The sequence below is a fragment of the Heterocephalus glaber genome, unplaced genomic scaffold (assembly GCF_053883595.1).
Source record: "Heterocephalus glaber isolate CG9 unplaced genomic scaffold, H.glaber_assembly_v1.0 deba00001757, whole genome shotgun sequence".
In the NCBI taxonomy this organism is placed as follows: domain Eukaryota; kingdom Metazoa; phylum Chordata; class Mammalia; order Rodentia; family Bathyergidae; genus Heterocephalus; species Heterocephalus glaber.
Genome location: NW_028258454.1, coordinates 1,590,266 through 1,614,227, shown reverse-complemented (window position 1 = coordinate 1,614,227; position 23,962 = coordinate 1,590,266). Strand labels below are relative to the sequence as shown.

General features: G+C 41.7%; 1 protein-coding gene and 1 long non-coding RNA gene across 16 annotated transcripts in view; both read right to left on the bottom strand.

Moving 5' to 3' along the window:
- Arsb (arylsulfatase B) overlaps positions 1 to 23,962 on the bottom strand; it is a 301,469-nt gene that overhangs the window by 241,097 nt on the left and 36,410 nt on the right. The gene's annotated exons all lie outside the window — the stretch shown is intronic.
- LOC147821232 (uncharacterized) lies at positions 601 to 18,621 on the bottom strand. Its single transcript, XR_015447387.1, has 2 exons — positions 13,576 to 18,621; positions 601 to 11,663 (listed from the first exon to the last, which is right to left on the bottom strand). It is a non-coding gene; the product is annotated as an uncharacterized LOC147821232 (long non-coding RNA).

Here is a 23,962-nt window from a genome sequence, read left to right as displayed (position 1 = left end):
CAGCGCAAGCAGCAAGGGCCAAGTCCACTGTGAATTTTCAATCACAGCTGTGTGGAAAATATCTGTGCTGGTGATGCAACATCTTTGGATTGCTAGCTTTAAATTACAGCAGGAGAGAGAAAATTCTCAAATGTGAGTGTTTAGGGAGACTGTGAACTTGGGGCCATTTTGAACCCATCAGTTATAATGTGCTACAATACCAAAGGACAATTTAAAAAGGGGAAATGTTCTGTGAAAATCGGAACATCAAGTCTGGTACCAGGGCACAGAGTACAGCTGCCAGCCTGACGGAGATACTGTGTCTATTTCCCATCAGAGAAATTCAGCTTCTATCATATGGCTTCATGGTACGCTCTTGATTTTCTTTTCTGAATCGAGAGGGAAGTTACTGCTTGGGCAGCCCATCAAGGTCACGTCTGAATGGCAGCACCAGGGACTACATCACATTGTGTCTGTGCAGAGTTTTGTCTGGGAACCCTACCTTATATTGCAAAAGACCTTATATCCCGACCCCACCCCCGACTTCCATCCTCTTCTTGGACTGCTGCTGGGACTGTATTTTGTCGCTTATCTAACGTAAAATAAACAGAACAATCTGGAGCTAATTTAAGAGGTTTACCATATCAGGATACAGCTGGGAAAGATTTTAGGGAAAAGGCTTGACAGGAACAATATTGCTATGAAGTGGGGCAGGCAGAGAGCACAGGAAGGCAGTTTCAGACGGCCTGGCAGACAGCTGTCAGCCACTCCAACAACAGTCCCAGAGCCAATGGAAATGGGCAGGCTCTGTGTGAGCAGCTGGCTGGCCAGAACACCAACAATGAAAACAAGGGATTAGAGGGTGCTCCGAGGGAATGGCTCAGGTGTCAGGGGCACCTGTCTCCTGGGAGTCCTCTGCAGGCTTCCATCCAGCAGGGCTGAAGAGGAACTAGGGATGAGGAGATAGAACTTCATTTCTCTTCAGTGCTCGCCAAGAATTTTTTTTCACATGCATGGATGCATGCTGGTTTTATCCTGACTTACGAATCCACCAAGGCCCACAGAGGAACATCTGTTTTTGACATCAATTTCTTTTACTCAGCAGGCCGGTTGCATTTTTAACTCTTTGGGGGCCTCTGGCTAGACTTTGAATTTCCTGGTACAACTTGACAGAAGTGAAAGGGCTTGAGGGAGTTAAATAAAGCTATGTACTGCCCTTGAAAGAACTTGTGAATGCTTTATATATTTAAAAAAGAAAGAAAAACCTAGATCCAGCTCTTGACAAAGATCCAACCAATTAGGTCCACAGAATAGTCTCTTAAAGCAACATGATGTTTCATGCAAAGAACAGTGGATTAGAAGCATGGATCTCTGGACTCAGTCAACTCTTGCCATGGGCCAAAGTTTCTAGGTCAAGCTTTCCTCAGCTAGGACCAGATGCCCTTCGTCTCTTCATCATTTAATTTTTTATTAATTATTTAATTTCTTCCAGAGAGTACTCAACTTAGTAAAAACTTCCCTCTGACAAGAGCAACCTTTGAGTCTATTATGAAACAATTCCATTTGTTTGAGAAAAAATTTTAAAAAACAATCTGTGTCTATGTCCTGAAGCAAGAATACCATCTGGAAGGTCCAATAAAATAAACAAATGAAGAAGTAGAAGAGAAATCAAGGCTTTAGCAATTACTGTTCCATCTATATTGTATGTCAACAGATTGAAATAGCATTGGTTATCGAAGTTTCAATAATAATAGAATCCAAGACTAAAAATTCAGTGTACAAATAGAGATATACATAAGTCTTCTAAGTGTAGAAAAGAATGTGAAAATTTCTAAAGGACATAAAGAGAGAAAGGCTGGGAAATATCTCCTTTAGAAATGCAACATCCCTCCTATTTCCAGACCCAGTAAATTCAAACAATGAATACTTCAAAAATATCTGAGCACACTAAAAAAAAAAGCCCAACTGTGAAAATATGAAGTCTTTGTAGGACAGCTCTACAACAGTAGCATGTGGTGTAGAGTCACCTAGCAGGCTGGCAAAAGGACAGATGGTTGAGTCCCACCTTCAGAGTTTCTGGTCCAAAGAGGAGTCCAAGGATCGGTCTTTTCCACAAGCTCCAAGGGATAGTGATATTGCTGCTCCTGGAACATACTTTGAGAACCACTGCTTCAGAGAGAGAGGCAAGACTAAGACAATGAGGTCAGTCACTTTTGTTGTATATCTTTTTTTGTTGTTCCTCTGATGTGCTGGTCAAGTGTGGTTGAACAGTGAGAGCAGAAACAGATGGATACAGAACCAATGTGGAAGAGTCATAGAAAGAGAAAATGGCTAGATCTTAACTTCTGTGAGGATTAAATTATAAATTCAAATTATAAATTATATTTATTTTCTAAAGGGTAAAACTGCTCTGAATTCAAGATGAAAAGATGTGGCAGGGGAGACGGTTTTACAGGGATAAGTGTCTGAGTCTAGATTCTATGCCAATGGCTCTCATCCTGGCTACACAATGGAATCACTTGGGAAATCAGAATCTTGGGGGAGGCCTTTCCATATGATCTGGAAGTGCAAAGATGATTTCAAACCTGCCTGGAGGAGGTATGTCCTGCAGGAAAGAGGAGGCGGTGAACCACAGACAGACAGTTTTGGGGGGTAGAACTTTGAAGTCACACAACTGAACCACAAAATCTCAAAAGGTACCTAAAAGATTAACTTGAGCATAAAAAAGCCAAGAAAGATTAAGTGGCAGGAGAAATGCCACACAACTTTAGAAGCAAAGCCACAATCAAACTGCTTTTTCTGAAACCCATCCAAATCTCTACCATAGTATCTGACTACAATTACAATAATATTAAAAATAAGGTCAGGCCGGGGATTTAGCTCAGTGGTGCCGCCGCCTGCCTTGCAAGCGCAAGGTCCCAAGTTTGATCCCCCCATACCATAAAAAAAATTAAAAAATTAAAAAATCTGCCCCCCCTTTAAAAAAAATAATAAGGTGTTTGGGGGAGGATCTAAAATAGAGGCCTTAGTACAAAACAGTAAGACCAATCATCATCTTGGAGACTTCACTGGCTTCATTCATTCAAAGTATCCATTTTAAGAAACTGAAGCATCAATTTTTAGGCTTTCATCAATTCCAAAACCACACCTGGATTGTCATTGGCCTTCACCACCCACAACCCAAGTGCTCCCTTGAAGGCGCTTAGCCCATCACTGTGCTACAAGAATTTCAAGAAAAAAGAAAAGAGGAGACAGATTGTGAGATATTGTCTGGCAGCCTTACCGGCACACAGCCTGGCTCCCTCCAGTGGGCTCTGACACTCTGTCTACAACACCACCATGCTGCACAGAGAGAGGTTTTCCAGGAGGACAGTGAGGTCACGGAGCAATCTGGTGAGGCCCAAGCTTGTCTGTGCCTCAGCCTACTCTGAGGCTCGAAGCAAATTAAAACATTTTAAAAGCTGAATCTTCCACCTGGTTCTCATCACTGTTTTTGGCTAGCTGGAAGAGGACCTGTCAGTTTTATCTACAGAAGGTAAAAAGGGACAGCAAATTTCAGGGAAAATCAAATAAATATATTTGCCAAAATGATTTCAGGTTCACCAGCACAGCACATAGCATCAGGAAACACAGCAAGGACCCAAATCATTGCACTGGGGACATGTCACACAAGTGATGACAACATCATGCACTGGACAAGATGGGACATTCTGAGCTTATCATCATAGGGTGCAGTGGTCATGGAGGAGCGCCTCCCACTGTGCCACGAAGGCACCTACATTTTATAGATAACTTTTCCTCTTCGGATCAACTCACAATATCATCATCCATTTCTGTTTCTTGACAAATAAGTATGTGGGCTGGGAATGTAGCTCAGTAGTACAGGGCTTACTTACGATGCATGAAGCTCTTGGTTCAAACCCCAGTAACACACACATGCAAAAACCAAAGTAATCAGAAATTGTTTTTAAAATAGCTTTGCAGAAAGAATCATCAACATTAAGAAGAAGAATTAACATATCATTTTGACCACATAACAGTTCCAAGCTAGAGGACTGGACTGTGATCCAGCAGGACCCTCACAGAATATTGCTAGTCAGCCAGAGTAATGCTGCCTTTCCCAGTTCTTTCCCTGCCAGCCAATGACTGTGAGGAGAGCTAGGATTTAAAATACAGCTTTAATTAACATTGAGTTTCTTAAGGAGGATGAGCCACAGACAAATGCAGCAGTTTGGGGTGAACTTTTCATATCCTGTTGGGTGATGGAACCTATTTATCTCATTTGATTCTCAAGTTTCTCATACCATGATCAAACTCAAATGTATGGCCCTTCTCAGTTTATTTGACAAACATGAGTTAAGGCCTGTTGACTCATATTTCAGTATAGGTGCTGTGTTGCATATGTGTGTTGGAGCCAAATTCCACAGACCTGCCATCTCAGATAACAACTGTTCTCTGCCATTGTGTATTATGGCAAAGAATCAAATTAGGATGTTCAAGAATTCAGCAAAGAACAAACAAAAGCTCTCTTTGCCAGCTGCAATCACCCAAATCATGTTTTCTTAAAATGACTGCTATTATTAAAACTTTTTTTTTGGAGTATTAGGGATTGACCCCCACCACTCAGCCCAAAATGCATGTTTGTAAAGAACTTTTAATGTCAGAAAAATTTTCACCACAAAAGGTTTTTACTTTTTAGAGTAAGATGTACATAATTTATATTTTCTCTTTATACCTTTCAGTAAATTAACTCCCCCCTCCCCCCATGCTGGGGATCGAACTCAGGACCTTGTGCTTGCAAAGCAGGCATGGCACCATTGAGCTAAAACCCTGGTAGTAAATTAACTTTCTACCATGATCATGAATTTCTTTTCAAATCAAAACATGATTAAAGTCATTTTTAAATAAAACTAATGAAAGATTTCTTTCAAAAGCTGACATTACAAGTGTGGTTTTTTGTAAAATAAAGTCTAATATGGTAACCCAAAGATCAGAAAGTATTGTGTTAATTTACAAAGAATGAAGAAATTACTGAGTACCTTTTTTAAGAAAGAAAAGTATCAGCACTATTCTCTAACAAACCGAGCTAAATAGAATACCACTCTGAGGAATTTTTAGGTAAATGGATGCACTACAAGACGATAATCTTAAGTGAAATAAATCAGGCACACAAGTTTAAATATTACATTGCTTCATTTGTATAAGAAACCCAAAATGTGAACAAAAAGCAACATGGGAGACAGATACAGTACTAGGAAGTAGGAAGAGCTTGTTCAAATGGGAAGGGAAATAAGAGATGGGAAGGGGAGGGAAGGAAGGGAAAAGGGATTTAAAGAAAAAAATTGAAACAGCTTTTTTTTTTTTTTAGTACCGGGGATCCAACTCGGGACCTTGTGCTTACGAGGCAGGCACCAGAACCACTGAGCTAAATCCCCGGCTCTGAAAACAGAGCTTTTGTAAAGGAGAGGGGAAGGAAAGAGGGGAGGGGAAGAGGACCAAAAAAGGAATTAGAATGTGTTATATACATCTACATATCCCCCATGATAATGTAATCATTATGTACTGCAAACATGTACTAATAAAAGTAAAATATTAAAAAAAGAAGAAAAAGTATATTCCAGGGCCATATCATTAAACAGTATAAAATGAAATAAGCCCTTGATGTCCCCACTGATCCCCCTCCAGCCCACCCTGTGCTGGAAGAGTGGCTTGCATCTTGGGATGCAGCAGCCCACACATACTCAGAGCCATGTGCTTGGACCAAAGATGCCTCATCATTCATTATATTTCACAAAAGTCTTTGTGTGGCTATTAAAATGTCCTGTTAGCTCTCTAGCAATCTGCCAAGCAATAGACTGTTTTCTTCAGTTGTTTAGCTCTCTCTTTGATCCTTCTTGTTTATTTTTGCCTACCCGAGACTTAGTTCAATTCTGGCAGAAACTTTTCTTTTGTCAAATAAATTTGATCTTCACCATCAATGTGCTGTTTGGTTTCTTGTTCTCCTTCATTTCCTGGATAACTTCTTGAGTTATCTGATGACTACTTGACCATCTAACTATCCCTGCCACTTTAGGCAATGAAAATTGACTAATTGACATTTCTAAACCCCTGAAGTTTTGTTTTGTCTTGTTGGTCTCATCAGTCATAAAATTAAGGATTTTTCTGAATTATACTGATACTGCTGTAACTAGAAGGAAACCAGTGATTCTAGGAAAAGACCTTCACTTGAAAATCATAATTATTAAAACATTTCTGCCCAAGCCCATATGAAAAAATCTATCTCTATACATTAAGATGCCCTAAAGGCAATGATTAGATCACAAAGACTGCATTAACTTGGGCAATGGAGTGGCAGGAGATAGAAGACGCAAATATGGTTGATCCTCAAATTATGACAGACATACGAATGGCCTAGCATACAAACAACTTGGGTTACGACCAGAATTTTAGTTTTAACTTATGAATAGTCTTGATGTACAACCTGAATGCCAGCCGCTTGTGCTTCCAGATGGTCTCAGATACAGATTTAACTCTTAAAAGAGCTCTGGAAGGAACATTACAACACCCTTTCCTGTGTGAGGTTGAGAATCCTGGGCCAGTGTCTCTCTAAAGACACTGAAATATGCCTATATACAGGAGAGAGATTTTGAAGGCTGTACAGAGGCGCCTGAGCCTTCAGTTGATCAACTTGAGTTATAACCACCCCTCTGGAATGAATCGAGTTCATAAGTCAAGGGTCCACTGTACAAAGATAAAATGGAATCTGACACCTATCAGATTTAAGTGGATGTCTACCTGCTTACTTTAGGCCTCATGTTATCTTAGTTTGTAAATTCACTGACACTCTGAAATTAGCATTTGTTACAAGTCTCCTGGAAGGTAAATGACTCACTATAAAATTACTGAAGTCCGGGATGAGTATATCAAGTGGTAAATGAGGTCTGGTATCCATAAAGTCCAGAAATGCCCCAGGCACCTATGCCTCCTATGTGAGCAGGTGATAATCACACACTGTGCCACAGACTGTGGGCTCCCAGCAGGAGCTCTGTGATGACCTCTGATCATGCTCCAAGGAAGTAGCCCAACTGTAGGCAAAAGACAAAGATAGAGGCCCAGAGATCCTCCCACCTTGGTTCACACCAGACCAAAGAACCCTGGGCTCCGTGCATAGACAAACTTTCTTTGGCTTAAAGCCAAGAGCAGACTGAATGGCCTTTCTGCATTAATATGATACTACACTAAACTGGCCCCGTCTTCCAGGAATATGCAGGTAATGACCCAAAAATCCTTCCCCAAGACTGCCTGTTTCTTTTCTATCCCCAACGTCATCTTTCTTTCACTGACAGAGAAACAAAAGATAAGAAGAGAGCTAAAACATCAATACATTCTGCACATAAAATGTTACTTTAATGCCAAGTTTTCTCCTTGAGATTTCTCATTTTTCTATAAAGTTGTATCATTTACCATGTCCTAAAAGCTATACAAATGTCCAAGGAAATCAGAGAAGAGCAAAGAATTTAGTAAATGGAGTTATTCCTTCATGAGGGGATCTTTCTGGCCTGTTTTTACCAGTGATTATAAATACATAATGGCGACACATGTATTTAATGTTAAGCATTCCACTATCTTCCCAATGAGGCCATTGGTCCAAGCACAGGGACCAAGGCAGACAAGGTCCCTGTTCCCAAGGACCTTAACTCTTGCAAGGGAAACAAGTGATAAACGAGAGACAAGTTATAAATAAGGAAAGCAAAAAATAAAGAGTAGACAGTATGTCACTGTGAAAGTGTCACAATGACAGTCAAACAGGACAGATGACAAGGGGCAGGAGCTTCAGATAAGGACAGTTCCGATCTGAGACCTACAATGGCCAGATGTCAGCCCCGGGAGAAGGTCAGGACACTGACAGTTCCAGACATAAAGAACTCAAATTTAAAAGCCCTCTCTAAACTGGGTGTGATGGCACATTCCTGTAATTCCAGCAGTCAGGGGCCTGAGACAGGTTTACTGGGAGTGCAAGGCCAGCCTGAATTACAGAGCAAAAAATTAGCCCTCTCTTCTAATATAGTATTAGGTAGTGGGATGTATTGTATCAATGTCTCTTTTAAACTGAGAACTATAATAACTATTTCTGATAGTTTCTTGTTGTCAGGAAAAACTTAATGTAAGCTAACTGCCTGGCAGGAAAGCACAAAGAAACTTTGAATCACATCTGGTAATTACCAACAGCTCTCTTCCATTATCTGTGCCACCCACCTACTAAATTTCATTGGAATTTATACAGTAGTTTACATGGCCATTTGAAATATTCTTTTTTGGAATTATATTTAAAGGTGGCACACTAAACCACAGTTTCAAAGAAAATCGAGAGAAAATGGATGATCTTCAATCCAATTTGACCCAGATTAGTTACAAGAAATAAGGAAACAAACTAAAAGGAAGACACAACTCAAACTGCCACCGTACTTTCTCATGTTGCCCTATCAGCATCACGAGTCAGTTTTGTTTTGTTTTTTTTGCAGTACAAGGCGTTGAACTCAGGACCTTGTGCTTGTAAAATAGGTGCAGCGCCACTGAGCTAAAATCCCCGGCCCCAGGAGTCAGCTTTTTACCCCTAAATACAATTAATTTATAATTTTAACTCCAAGTGTGATCAGGTAAAGAGAATACATTTATTAGGAAACAGAGTTCTTGTTTCTCTTAGGAATGGTATCTTCGATACCATTTAGCAACTAAATGTTCTACATGCAATACCTCGCACATTTGCACACCAGGGATTTCTGACATGTGGTATGATTAGATACTGCTCCTATTGGGCATGGTAATCCCAGCACTCTGGGAAGCTAAGGACGGCAAGTTCAAGCCCAGCCTGGGCAATTACCCTCTCTTGGCCACTGCTGCCACTTTTCTGCCACTCCTGGTGATGCTTGTGTGCTCCTTTGGTGCAGACCCGGTACCTCTTTTGTGAAGCAGCAGCTGAGAAGACTCGGTGCTTGTTATGGCCCACAAAAAGCCCAAGGAAGGAGTCAAGACTAAGAACAACAATCATATTAATTTGAAGGTGGCGGGGCAGGATGGTTCTGTGGTGCAGTTTAATATTAAAGGGCATATATGCCACTTAGTAAACTAAGGAAAGCCTATTGTAAAGGACAGTGTGTCAGTGAGGGAGATCATATTCCTATTTGATGGACAGCCAATCAATGAAACAGACACACCTGCACAGATGGAAATGGAGGATGTAGATATAATTCACATGTTCTAGCAGCAGACAGAAGGTGTCTCCTAAAAACTCTACTCCAGAACTCTGTTCTTACAGACCAAGAATACATTCTCAATTAGAAAACTGCAATTTGGTTCCACCACATCCTGACTACTACAGTATAATTTTCTCTATTCTTTCATTTACTCCTTCCCCATTCCTTTATTTTACATAAAGTATCTGTATGTGCACAAGCATACTGCATTTTTTTTTTTTTACTAAATGGTCAACAATATGTTTTAATTGACATCAAACAGGATGGGGAGACACTGGTTCTGTGAAAATAATTCCTTCTCCATTAGTGGCATGCTCATCAGCTCTTATCTTTATATTCAAATAAGTTATTTTGCTCTCATTGTTTTAACAGAAAAGACAACAACATAAAAATCCTTGCATACCTTGCTTAATTGGAGAATTTTAATGCTTTTCATTTATCACTATAAAACCAAGGACAACTCTGTAACTTTTTTGTACGTAGCTGTTACATGTAGGGCAATCTGTCGTTATGTAGGAGTAAATTACTCTTTAAAAGAAAAAGAATCCTAGTTTTCTCTTTAAGTCAAGTATCTTGTTTAAATAAACTTTTTGTTTAAAATTAAAAAAAACAAACTACCAATCCTAACATGTACTTCTGATATAGTCAAAAGCCTTAGAAAGTAAATCATTGTCAATTGTATAGTTTTTTATAGTGTAATTTCACTTCATGGAAACGTCTGGAGGCTGTTTCCGTTCTGCTGGTTGAAGAATACACCTAATTTGATTTTTAGGGCCTCTCATACACTTTAAAAATTAAACTCATTTTAGAATAGTTTTACATGTAGGAAAAGTTGCAAAGACAGTATAGAGATTATCCACATATCCCATACCTTGTTTCTCCTATTGTTCACATCTTACAATAATTAGTCCCATCTATCTTTTAAATGTCAAATATCTCAATTTTATGAGCATACACACGTAAGCATACATATATACATATATGAATAGCTTTCAACTGTCATGGTATATTTCTTGTACCGTTTAGTATGAAATTACAAACTTTCAAGGATCTTTCTTTCTTTCTTTTTTTCTTAGTACTAGAGATCAAACCCAGGGCTCATTCATGCTAGACAAGTGTTGTATCACTGAACTATAGCCCCAGCCTCTTTATTTTGAGACAGTATCTCACTAAATGGCCCAGGCTGGCCTCAAACTTTCAAACCTCCTGCTTCAGCCTCCCAAGAAGCTGGGATTACACGTGTGCATCACCATGCCCTACAAAGCATTTTCTTAATATCACATTTTCTAAAAAGTTACTGTACAGCAGTGTTTTATTAAATTAAGTGATTCTTCTCCATTTTTAGACTCAAAGCAATTTTTAATCAAAAGATCATGACCAAATCATTATCTACTTAGGAAAAACATATTTCTTAGTTCAAAAAGTAATTAAAAATTATAACTATAAGAGGGGACTAAGTGGGATTTCACAGAATAGTGAAGTGTGTAAGTACTTTTTGTGTTTGTTTCCCTCCTCCGCTGATGAGGGTTACCCTAATTAATCCTTTCTCTTCTGCTTGACACCAACATAAAATGCTGCTGTTCCACAGAGGCAGTGGAGGGGAAAGAATAGAGTTAAGCAAGCTTTGGGATTTTTCTGTGTAACATTCCCTAAAGACAGGCACTATTTCAATACAGGAAGCTAGTATCTTGGTTCCTTTTCTCTTTGCTTGGACAGAATACTCCACATCAGAAACTTAGAGCAGAGTTTTATTTTGGTTGGCTCACTTTTAAGAGCTGGCTTGGAGTGCTGGCTCCAAGGCAGGACAGCATGGCAGAGGGGCATGGTGGAGGAGAGCTGCTCAAGGCATGAAGAACAGGAAGCAGAGAGAAGAGGGGGAGCCTGGGAAGAAGATGCACCTTCCAGGTGACATTCCCAGTGACCCACCTCTTCATCAGGCCACCTTTAGCTTTAGACTCCCATAATCCAATCATCTCCCAAAAGCCCTGCCCATGACTACATGAGACTTTGGCAGGGGCGGGGGGGAGGGTCATCCAGATATAAACCATTGCAGCTAGGAACCTCACTGTCCAGTCTAGGAGAAAGAGGAGGGCTGGAGCCAGGAGGATGGAGCTCACTGTCCCCATGGAAAGCCTGCTGAGATTCTATACAGCGAGTTTTGCCCTCATGTGCCAGTGAGCCTGGGACAGCCAACACTGGAAAGCAGTCACACAGGGCACACTGTGCGGATCACACAGTACTTATTCTAACAAATGTCTGCTCACCACAAGTGTCAGCACATTTGCGATGTCCTGCTGGCTCCTGGATACGAAGAAACTGCCACTGCCAGCAGCCAGCCAGGACCATGCTCCCAGCAGTGCTCACATCTACTCCAAGTGCCTAACGGCACCGGGCCTAGGTGGATTTGCTTCTGGCTGCTTAGCCTGGAGCCTTGCAGAAGAAACACCAAGAGAGTATTCATTAGATAGTTGAAGAGATGAAAACTTCACTTACCTCTAAAAGAATCACAGTCTTTAAGTTATTACTTATGCAGTTGTTGGAGCCTAGAAAGCAAGGCTTTCCAACCAAGCAACGACAGAGCCCTCATCTACATTCAGAGCACTAGCTGGTTCCCATTGTTGTTGAGCTCACAGACTCCTGCTCAGCAAGCCACTGCCTAGGTAGCATGAACACATTTTCCGAGGGGAAACACCAGCTCTTCACGTCCCCACCCTCCAGAAGCTGAGAATGGCCTCTTACAAATAAATTCTGCAAACGCTAACAATCATGCTCTCCAGGAAAAGTACCTGGGCAGCTGGAGGGCAGCCACAGGAAGATGAGACTTTTCATTTAAATGGTTCTGTCATTTTAAAATGTAATGCATGCATTATCAGTTCAAAAAATAAATTATTTAAAAGTGAACACTGGGTGAAGTCATTTATCTGGAACAAGATTACTCTGCAGTCATCTGAGGAAAGTCTCAAGCAGGAGGTAGGATGAAGTGAGGGGTGGGAAGGGTCCCTGGGGACATCAAGTCTGAGCGTCCTCTACCCTGTGTGGTGAGGCTGGGAGGGCAGCAGGAAGGCAAACACCCCATGGCACCTGGACTCTCAGAGCTCTGTGCAGGTGAGATCTGATGCCTGCAACCCTTGCTCTGGCTCTCATGGGTCACTGGACACTGCCAAGTCTCCTGCATAGCCTCTTACCCCTGGATACACTTCCTAACTCTTTCCAACCTTGTCTTTCATCATCACCACCCCCAGGCTAGAAGCTGCTATCATCATGGCATCACTGACTAAGCTACTCTACCACAGGGTTTATAGACTGCTGGCCACTCCTGGCACCCCACACTCTCTCCAGTGCCACTCCTGTCACCATCCTGGTAATCTCAATATCAACACAGATGATCTCTCCCAGGATCTGGACCCTCAAATGGTCTGTCCTTTTCTCCTTTGATGATCTTATGTCCTACATTGCTTTAGCAATCCACTTGCAGATCTTGAGGTCACACATATGTTCAGAGCCTCCACAATCTCAGTTTTAAGCCTTGTGCTCTTGAATGGCCACCAGCCACCTTGACCTCACATCTTGGAGAACTTATCTGCCCAGATGGTAGCTACTGGGTACATGTGGCCACTGAGTACTTGAAATGAGGCTAGTTTGAACTGAATTGTGATATAAGTATAAAATACAGACCAGGAACTGTTTTTTTGGTTTTTTGTTTTTTTGGTACCTGGTACTGAACTCGGAACCTTGCACTTGCGAGGCAGGCGCTGGAAACACTGAGCTAAATCCTCGGCCCCACCACGAAGTATTTCTAAAACTACAGAAGAGGTTAGGGGTATAGCTCAGTGGTAGAGCACTTATTTAGAATGTACAATGCCCTGGGTTCAATTCCCAGCACTGAAGGAAAAAAAAAGATTACACAATATTTCACCAGTAACTTCTTATATGGATTACAAGTTGAAATGATATTTTGGATATGTTGAGTGGCCAACAAAATATACAATGGTACCTTGGTTTATGAACTTAATTTGGTTTATGATTTTTGGGGAAGATGGCCGTGGTCATGTTTGTCAACCAATGCAGAGTGCAACAGAAGCAAAATTTTGCCAAACACTTTGTTTGTGAACTGAATTGTTTGCAATCAGAAACATTCATGAGTATTACTGTATTACTAAAATTAATCTGATTGTTTCTTTACAACTTTTAAAAATGTGGTCATGTAAAATTTCAACTATGGCTCACATTTGTGATTGCCATTACATTTCTATTGGACAGCTGTGACCTGAAACTTTACTTAAATTATTCTTTAACCACCTCTAGGAATATAACTGTTCATTCACATTCCTGTTTTCCATACCTTGATAACCTTCCACCAGTTCCTGATCTCCTTCCTTGGCCAGCTCACATTCCATGGTCCACTGCTAAAAGTCACTTCTGATGTATCGCTGTGCCCCTCAGTTTTCATTATGTTCACCTGGGCAAACTTCACCTCACTAAATTCAAGTTTCCATGGCCCTTTGAGTATCCAGAAAATAAGTATCAGCCATGTTTTCTTGCCAAATTTTGTCATCACTAGTTCCCCTCCTATTGGCAGCCAGCACCTGATCATAAGACAGAATAACTGACACTTAGAGGAATGATAATTGGCTTAAATATCTGAATGTAGATCTGCCTCCAAATCTGCCTCCAGCTAGCTGTGTGACCTTGGAAAGCAGTTAACCTCTTTGTGGCCCAATCTCCTTATTTATAATTCCAGGAGTTTAACTTTTCAAGCTCCACATACTAGGCATTAGTGAGACAACGGGGGTCAGCATGAACAAAGGCTTATGAGTGAATGATTCCGACACCATTTTTGCTTCAATCAAAAGCAGAAGTTTGCGTGCAGGCAGTGTATTCTGGAAGTGATCCCACGGTGCGGTGGCTGGGAAAACCTACTAGGGGACAAGGGCACAGCAACACATGGATATGTGATCAAGTTGGTTGGCCGCTGTCACAGGTAACTCAGGCTCAGTCTCACTGGGACCCTTTAAGAATCCTGATGAAATCCATCTCAGAACTGTCACTCTGGAGAACACAGGAGAAACTTTACTCCCTGGTCTCTAATGGGTAAGGGCGGCCTCCTAGCACATCTGGTTATGCCTGTATGAGTCTCAGTGTCAGAAAGCATGTGGCTCAGGGCAAGGCAATAGTTGCCCATGTAAGAAGCTGACGAAAGCCTGTTCTGACCTGGCTACCACAGAGGGAGACAGAGCAAGATGGGGGCTTTGGAGAGTTTGCAGTAGTGAAAAGTTGGCTATAAAAGACACTGTTTTAATGAGCGTGGCTCCTAAATGAAAGCCTAGAGTAAATGGCACCAAGTGTGGCCTTGGCTTTGAACTATGTGTCACAGTTTCTTAAGCCTATCTCTTTACTTGAGAAATGGAGTATAATATACCTACCTCATATTCTGGGGAAGGCTTAAAACCAGAATGCTACTGTTAGTTCAAGAGTTTCAGTAATATTTAAAGACAGTAATTAGTCTTTGGGTTATCAGCTCCTGCCTTCCCTGGCTCTGCCCAACTTCAGAGACTGAGGCCTTCAATGGTAAAGGTTCAGCTCTGCTCAGGCTCTGGGTATCAATAGTTCCACAGTGAAGTCCACAGATTTTCAGAACAGTTATCCCATATTCATCTCTCCCTCCTTCAGCTCCCCTTCCTGCTCCTGCCAACAGTGTGATAAGGAGCCCATGTCTGCTTTCCAAATGTGCATTCCAGTTCCCTGGCAATGAGGTCCCAAGGCTGCCTAATCCTTGGGAACCTCCTCCTCCAAGGGTGCTAGGCTCTGTCCACAGGCCCAGCTGGATAACCGAGACTTTCGTAATGTAAACACAATGGGGTACAGTATTTGTACTACAACACTCTGCCCTGAGATTACATTTGCAGTGTTCTTACCAACCAGTGAAAAGCAGCAAAAGTTCAGAAAGTCATGATAATAATAATAATAATAATAATGAAATTCCCACTTATGCCAGGTTTAGTATCAGGGTTTTTAGTCTTGTAATTAAGTTTTATCCCCAGTTTCCAAATAAGAAAAAAAAAATTCAGAAAAGTAACGTGCCTACAGTCATCAGCTAGTATATGACAGAATGAGGACCTGAGGTTACATCTGTCTGATGCAGAGTCCCTACTCCGTGGAACCACTGTACTTTGAAGTCTCTCCAAGGTGGGTCCCAAACTCTCTGCATTTCTGGAACACCATTATAAATAAGGCTCCTGAAGCCAATCCTATAACCAAGTCAGCTTCTTATCCATGGCTTTACCCTGACTTGGCTTCCCACCTAGCAGTTGTGTCTGCTACTAACAAGGTCTTCCAGGGAATTCTATATTGATTGGATCTGGAATTTCATTTAGGCACATTATATTGTTCTCTCAGTCATCTGACCTAGGCAGTCTCATAAAGTTAAAATGTAGTTACATTCCTCATGTGTTCTTTGCGTTAGGATAAAAATCTAGGTTAGTACCAAGTTCTCATGAGGAGCAAAGTATTCCCAAAGCCAAGAACAGTAAAAGAAAGCAAGAAGCAGTGCTTCGGGGAATACACAGCACTGGGGTTGATACTGGCCTGAAGCTCTAAAAGCAAAGTGCTGTCCCGAAATACCAACATTTAAAGTCATGTCTTTTCCAAATGTGTTTCTTACTCTTCACACATTATATACATATTCGACAGGGAGAAAGATACATTGACCATTATTTTTCCACCTTGTAAAAATACACTCTCAAAGTCCTATACATTTTTCAAGTCCTGAACGCTTACAGAAACACTCTTTGGCTGACTGGTTGGATGTCTACAAAGAAGGAAGAGGCTGTTTATGTCTGCTCATTTCTGAAACTTCAGACTTGGAGAAAGTTATTATCACGACCCATAACTTCTTTCTCATTTACAGTTTGCAGAGGGAGCTCTAGCTGGTGGTTACTCAGCCTGCATGTTCCTCTACAGAAAGAGGGTTTCTGCATTCAGTGTAATGAGTGATGCTGTTTAAGCTCCACAATCGATTAGTGCTTCAAAACTTGGGAAAATATTGCCAAAAAAGGAACAACCATCCAAGAAAAAAGGTAAATAAATTCCTGCAGAGAAAATAAATGCCAGTGCTTTTTGGTCACACGCAGCAATAAAATTGATTCAATTCCTCAAGAATACGAGCTGACAAAGCGGTGGAAATATGATAATGAAGGTCTCACCACTCACAGCTGCTTAGCCTTGAGAAGCTAGTGAAGATGCCTAAATCCTTTTCAGTACTGTTGGGAAGGAAGTTAAAGCTCTAGGATCAATAATTCACTCTTCTTTACCTCTCTTTACTTTTATATATTTTAGAAATAATTATTGTATGAAACAAAGCACAGTGTAGAATTTAAGAAAAAGAAATGCACATAAGAAAGGGACACACTCCTCGTTTTCAGGATAGCTGTTCTGCAGAGAACAAGACACAGTAGTGCTCACAGAGCCAGGTGATGCCACAAACCAATGCCTCAGAGGGTGGAAAGCAAAGGGGCTAAATTCCCAAACCATCTGGTGACTCCTCCTTTGTGCTTTTCAGCAAGCAATCCCACCACAATTATTGCTCTATTTTACAAAAAGGTGGTAATTATTCCTAGCCTACCCTAGAGAAGGAAAGAAAAAGCATAACCTAGACAAATGGTATTTTTTAAAAGACCTTAAAAAAACAGCAGCCAGGTCCAGGGGTTTAGTTCAGTGGTGCAGCACCTGCCTAGCAAGCGCAAGGCCCTGAGTTCGATTCCCAGTACCCTAAAAACAAAAACAAAAACAGCACCCTTTTCCCTTTTGGCAAAAGATTTTTTTTCTCTATCAGAAAAAGAAAAAAGAAAGAAAAGAGAGAGGAAGGAAAGAATAAAGATCATTTCTATTTTATGGAGAAATACATTACTAAGAGCAAACTTGTCCAAAAAATTTTTATAATCTAAAAACAGAAAGCCAGGAAGGTGGTGTGTGCCTCTCATCCCAGCTATGAGAGGGCAGAGACAGGAGACCTGCTTGAGCCCAGCCAGGACAACTTAGTGAGGCCATGTCGCACAGAAAGATAAATAAATAAATAGTCTGATTTGGATGCATCAGTCATCATAGTATGTTCAAACTATATAGAGAATAATGATTAAAATTTCAAAAAGAATATGTTATATACTATGAGCACTGAATAACATACTGACACAGGATCCCATACTCCTAACTTATGTGTTGTGATATTTGTTCTTTCAGTACAGAGGGAGAAGGGGCATCACATCACAGCAAACAAGTTAAACATTTTGGGTGTTCTCTGGAACAGTCAATGTCCTTTTCCCCCTCTGCCTCCATTGATAAAATAGTAATAGGAGGCTGTTGCTCAAATGCCTTTGTACATGCTGAGCCCCTCTGGTGGTATGGGTTTGGAGGAGAAAGGAATTTTTAAAAACATTGCAACCCCAGATTTACACAACCAAATGAACTGCATCCTTCACTGGGGTCAATGGGAGGCAAAATCTTGGTTTAAATGAGTCATCACTGCTCAACACTGTCTTCAGAAGTACCCTCAAAGCCAGCCTCTGAACCTGCTGAGCAAGTCACCATCCTGCCAAGGAGGTAGGCCAGCCAGACGCAGCGCCGCCTGAGAGCCCACAGCCTCCCCTGTGTGAGTCCCATGGCAGCCTGCTTATTAAAAAAGAAAGTTCTCACTAAACAGCCCCTGGGGACTCCTAAGAAGTATAAATTATTGCAATTACAAAGCTACAATCTAAAGCAGCCCTGTGCAATGAAAAGACAATGTGAATCACATATGTAACTTAAAATTTTCTTTCTTTAAAAAATTTCTTTCTTATTTTAAAAAGTATGAAGAAACCATTAAAATTAATTAATTTATTAAGGTATTTTTCTTCAATGCAATATATCAAAAATACTGTATCGGTATGTAATTTACATAAAAATATTAAAGAACTTTTTTTTTTTTTGAGACAGGGTTTCACTACGTACTACAGGCTGGCCTTGAACTCACAGTGATCCTCCTGCCTCAGTCTCCTGAGTGCTGGGGCTTACAGGTGTGCACCACCCATGCCCTGCTTGAAGTACTTTTTTAAACCATGTCCTTGAAATTTTTTAAATTGTGTCTTTGAAATTTATAGGAAATCTCAATTCAGATTAGCCACATTTCCAATGCCCAGTGGCCACTATTGTAATACTGAAGGCCAGGGTAATGTTTAGGATTGGGTTAACAGTTCTCATCATCTTCTCAATTCTGCTAATTAGGTGACTAAGGGATAAGGATCCTTCTACAATACTGGACAGATTTGGTGTTCTAACAATGAGAATCTCACAAGGTCACTCTGACACCTGTCAGAGAACACAGAAATTAAAGAGATGGCAAAGAAAGAGGCTCTTCACTCACCCCATCCTGCCTCTGGTTGGCTTCTGACACCACTCTAGCTTTGAGAGGCCACACAGAGCCTTCTTGAGGCTGGCAAGGGGCCAGAGACAGCTTTGAAGGGAGAGTTTGGCCTCTGCCTAGGAAAAACAGAACCTGTTATCTAAACTGCCTAAGAATTGTCAGGCCAAAACTTGCTAAAAACAAAGGAACTGCCTGGGGCAAGGGCCTGGAGAGAGCTGGGAGCTAGAGAGGCAGGAGAAGGTGAGACAAGAACGTCCTGCTTCGGGCCAGCAGGAGAGACCTGGAGAGAGTGAAGGCTCAGAAGTGGGAAGTACATCTGAAGCCCCTAAGTGCCATCACTCGGGAGACCAAAGCAGCCTGTGCCCTCTGCTTTCATGGCAAGAGTGCAGACTCGAAGACCCAGACCAGTGCACTGATGCTTCAAGGCATGTCCCACATCCCTCAGGGGCAGCCACACTCAGTGCTGTCAAAATTTGTCAGCCAGGATGTGCACAGTATCAAGGCAAGCCCAAGAGCCTGGGCTTGGAAGTTTCCAACAGCCAAGTGAACTCCTGGGTCACATGGCCCAACCTGCCAAAGGTAGCTAACAGGAACCACAGCTGTGCCTCAAGCTCTGAGTAAGGATAAATATGCAATTCTCATCCCTACTGGCTTTTGCTACTTTGTGTATAAAAGAATGAAAATGATCCTTTAAGAATTTTAAATTCTTTTTTCAAAGGATCAAGAATAGAAACTTGAGATTTGAAACCTTGATCCCTGAGACTTTGTTCCATAGTTTGCCTTTGTTTTAATGTACATGTTTAAAATTATTAATCAGTTAAACTACCCTCCCCAACATATTCAGGTGACATGAACACAACAGGAGGTTGTGCCCCTGTGAACAACGGGAAGGCAGGCCTGGCCTAGTCACTGTGCCCAGAATGCCCCAGTGCTTCCCTCTGCCTGTGTCCCTGCTCAGGCCCCAAATGTCTTTTCCTCTTTTTCCATTGACCTCCCTGCATCCTGGCACTCAATTAAGCATGGCTTAATTTATAACCCACCTGCTCTCTGGAGCCTCCACCCATCTGTCCTCACCTGCTGCTCTGCCATGTGTGCTGGAATTGTACCCACTTAGGCACGTCTTAGGTCTCAAATGCACACACATTCCTCCATCCCAGTCTCCAAGTGCTCTGCTAAGCACTGTGCTAACAGGCTCAATGTGCCTTCTGCTCCCCTACTTCAATCCACACTCCTGTCAATAACATTTCTCTCCACACTGATAGATTTGCAGCCTAGAGGTCAGGGACTAAACACCAGCCCATATAGGGGATGGGTCACAGAACCTCTGACAGGACTGGATTTCTCCCAACCACAGGGAATCTGAGACTTAGGCCTCACACTGAGTAAACACCACCATACTCCCCTAGGAGGTGCTGTTTAAGAAAGACCACCTTAGCTCTTTAAGAAGGTCCATCTTAGCAGCATCAGCTCTCCCAGAACTAGTCTTGTCTAGTGCCTTGTCTTAAATAATAGTCATGTTTGTTAACTGACTAGTTCTTGTTACCAAGAAGGAAATGCTGAGTGGTCAGGATGTCACCTTGGTGACAGCCTGATGACCACGACCCTCTATGGACACCAGGCAGGCCACTCCCTCAAGGACTCAGGAGCTGGAGCTAGATGCAAGGGATACAAAGCATTTTGGGGACCGAGTCTTCATTGGACCTCACTGTATACCCTACCAAATTTCTAGGAAACTTAAAACTCTAACACAACAGCAAGATTTTAAAGTGGCACCACAGAGCCAGCATCCTCAGTCCAGACTCCCACTTCTTTATACTTTGACTAACATGTGTATCTGAATAGCTTAGCAGATCCTAGGGGGACTTTAGGATACGGAACATGTTTTTGTTACTTTCCACCCACACCAGGGGATGTCATTTTTAAGGTTAACTTTTTTGAAACAATTCTTTAAAAAAAAGAAATTACACAAATAAGAAAGTGCTCTGAGATGGAAAAGATTAAAGAAAGAAAGAAAGAAAGAAAGAAAGAAACTGTACTCTGAAGTTATCCTAGGAGAGGTTGATTCAATGAAGCCCATACTGTGAAAGAAAAATACAAGAGATCATGGAAATTACAGTGGCTAAGAGTGAAAACCACCAGAAAGGAATAAACCTGTGATGCCAGTATCTCTGAAACATTTTCTCATTAAGAAAACATAAAAAGAGCCCTACAAGGTTAAGGACTGTTCTGAAAGATAGAAACCACCTAGAAGGCAGAGTTCCTGTATACAATGTTTTGTTAATACTTTGTACCTCACTGCCAAAGTCGGCAAGGAAAGTGACTGGGGATTTTTTCAAATGTATTTTTTATTATTGTCTTTAGCCCAGTAGGGAGATCTCATGCACCTGAAAGCAGAGGACAGCAGCCTGTCTTCGGCCAAGCACAGCAGGGCGGTCTCCCACCAGATCTGCAGTGCTCATGCCCAGGGCCTGCGTGGAAGGAAGCACACCTTGGGTAAGCTGAGGAGGACAGAGACAATCTTTCCCCAGACACCTAAGACAGGGCCTCGAATCCAGCCCAAAAGCCACAACAAGCTCTGCACAGACCTAAAGTGGAGAGGTAACTGTGACAGAACTCGACCAAAGCTAGCCTTGGAGCACTCTCATTTTGTAGAGCACATGCCTTGTTAACAAATGTATGCCATATTTATGCACAGCAGTTACCCTGCCCTCAGAAGAAGCCCCACAAGTAGAGAGTAAAATGAGAAGATGGCAACTATTTTGTTTACAAGTAGCTAAAATGTAGCCACTCTCATTTTTTTCCTTAAAAAAAAAAATCTCCTACAGAGCCAGCGCCTGTAAGAATACTGGAAACTTTCCATCATTTCAGGGTGACTGCACGGGGTAGGGAGAATCATGGTCCCAAAGATGTCCATGTCCTAATATCAAAACCTGTGACTAGGGGCCAGGGATTTAGCTCAGTGGTTCTGCCACCTGCCTCGCAAGCACAAGGACCCGAGTTCGATCTCCGGTACCAAAAAACAAAACAAAACAAACCTGTGACTATATTACCTTTTCTGCCAAAAGAGAATGAAGGTTCCAGATGCAATTAAAGTTGCTAATCAGATGCCCTAAATGTGAGAAGATTATAGTGGGTTGTTGGGGATGGGGTAGGTTGTGAGCTCTACAAGCAAAGTTGAGAAGAGCAGATCAAAGATGAGAGGGATGAAGGTAAGGAGAGATTCAAAACATGAGGGGAACTCAGCCCATTCACTGAAGGCTCTGCAGGCGGAAGCAGAGACACAAAGAAGTGGCAGCCTCTAGAAGCCCTCAATGGACAGCCAAAAGAAAAATAGGGACCTTGGTCCTACAACCCCAAGGAAATGAATTTCACTAGCAACTTAAAATGAGAAAGGAACAGATTCTCCCCTCCAGCCTTTGGAAAGGGGTACAGCCCTGCAGACACCTGGGTTTTGTCTTGAAGAGGCCTATGTTGAATCTCTGACACAAAGAATGGTATGAGTTTGTGTTGCTTACACTGCTAACTTTTATAATAATTCTTTATGGCAGCAATAACTAATCCATCACATTTTCATTAAAAATAAAAACAACTCAATTATTTTCCCCAAATAGGTAAATTTCCTACTTTTATACTTCTAAATTAAAGAAGATAATCATATCTAAAAGCATGTTTTACATTATTTTTAAAAAAATAATACCTGGGCCGGGGATTTAGCTCAGTGGTGCCGCCACCTGCCTCACAAGCGGAAGGTCCTGAGTTTGATTCCTGGTACACCCCCCACACACAAAAAAACCCTAATCATGGGAGAGAAATTAAATGATGCTAAAGCTCTGGATAAGGAAGGAATCAGGAACATTTTGGATTAGTACTGCAAATTAAGCTCAAATGTGAAGATTAAAAACAAGCAGAAAATTTGCATATATCCTACTACTCCAGTAGATTTTTAAAAGTCTTTAAATGGACTGGGCATCTGAAATGAAAGTGCAAAAAGAATCACTAACATGTTAGAGTAAAAAGTACACAGTAGTCGCCTCTTATCTGTGGTTTTGTTTTCCATGGCTTCATCTACCCAGTGACCCATGGTCAGAACCTAATATACTAAAAATTTCAGAAAAAAATTTATAATTTTTAAATTGCATGCTGTTCTGAAAAGCATGATGAAATCTCAAATCATCCTGCTCCATCATGCTAAGAACATGCTAAGAATCATCCCTTTGTCTGGCACATAGGACATACACTAAAGTACCTTGAAAGAGAGAGAGCACACATGTTCCTATAACTTTTATTATAGTATATTGTTATAATTGTTTTATCTTATTTTTAGTTGTTGCTGTGAATCTCTTACTGTGCCAAATTTATGAATTAAACTATGTTGAATAGGAAAAGCCAGGGCACACACAGGCTTTGATGCTGTCCAAGGTTTTGGGTGTCTGCTAGGGGTCTTCGAGTTATCTCCCATGGGTACTGTAAACTCAGAGAAAGCCCAAAGTGCTGCACTGTCACAGAAGCAGTGCCCACCCTCTGAATGGCAACTTCGCCTGAAGTCACAGTGACAATGAACAGCATCTCTGCGTGTTTCTGGATGCTGCCCTCCCACGCTCAAGTGCACTAGGACTCCCTAGACTGGGAATCTACACTATACAGACTGCGTGGTCACTCTGGCCTTGGGCTACAAATGCTCCCAGCACCAACAAAAGCAATGGCTCCACCAAGGCTATCTCCAGCACTGAAAAATTTCTGAGAAGCCCACAGAATTACAGAGCCAATAACTCCCCAGGAACAAGAACTCTCAGAGTCAGAGCTCTTGCTCCAAGCTCTCCTGAGTATTTCTTACATCTGTCATTTCACTTCACTGTCTTTATTCAAGTGTCCCTTGTGCTCCCACAAGAGCCTCTCAAAAGGTCCATCTGCTTCTAATCCTCCACACCAGACCTAAAATGAAAATGTGATCCTGCTTAAAATGTGTCAGTGCCTCCTCCTGGCCTTCACAGGCCCTGCGCAGTGCCTCCCTGCACAGAAACTGAGTGAATGACTGAATGGCTGACTGCCCCCATTTAACAGGTGATCAAACTGAATGGTGAGTCTACATACTTCACTGGCAGAAAAGCCGGAACCTGAACTCTGAACACACCAGAGAAGGTCAGAGAAGGATTGGAAGGGTCATCTTTGTACAAAAAGAACACAAGGTATGGTGTAACGAAAGAGGCAGTATCTGGTAACAGCAGCATTAATCACACATTACAGAAAGAGTAGCATTGGGCTGGGGATTTAGCTCAGTGGTTCTGGTGCCTGCCTCACAAGCACAAGGTCCCAAGTTCAATCCCCAGAACCAAAA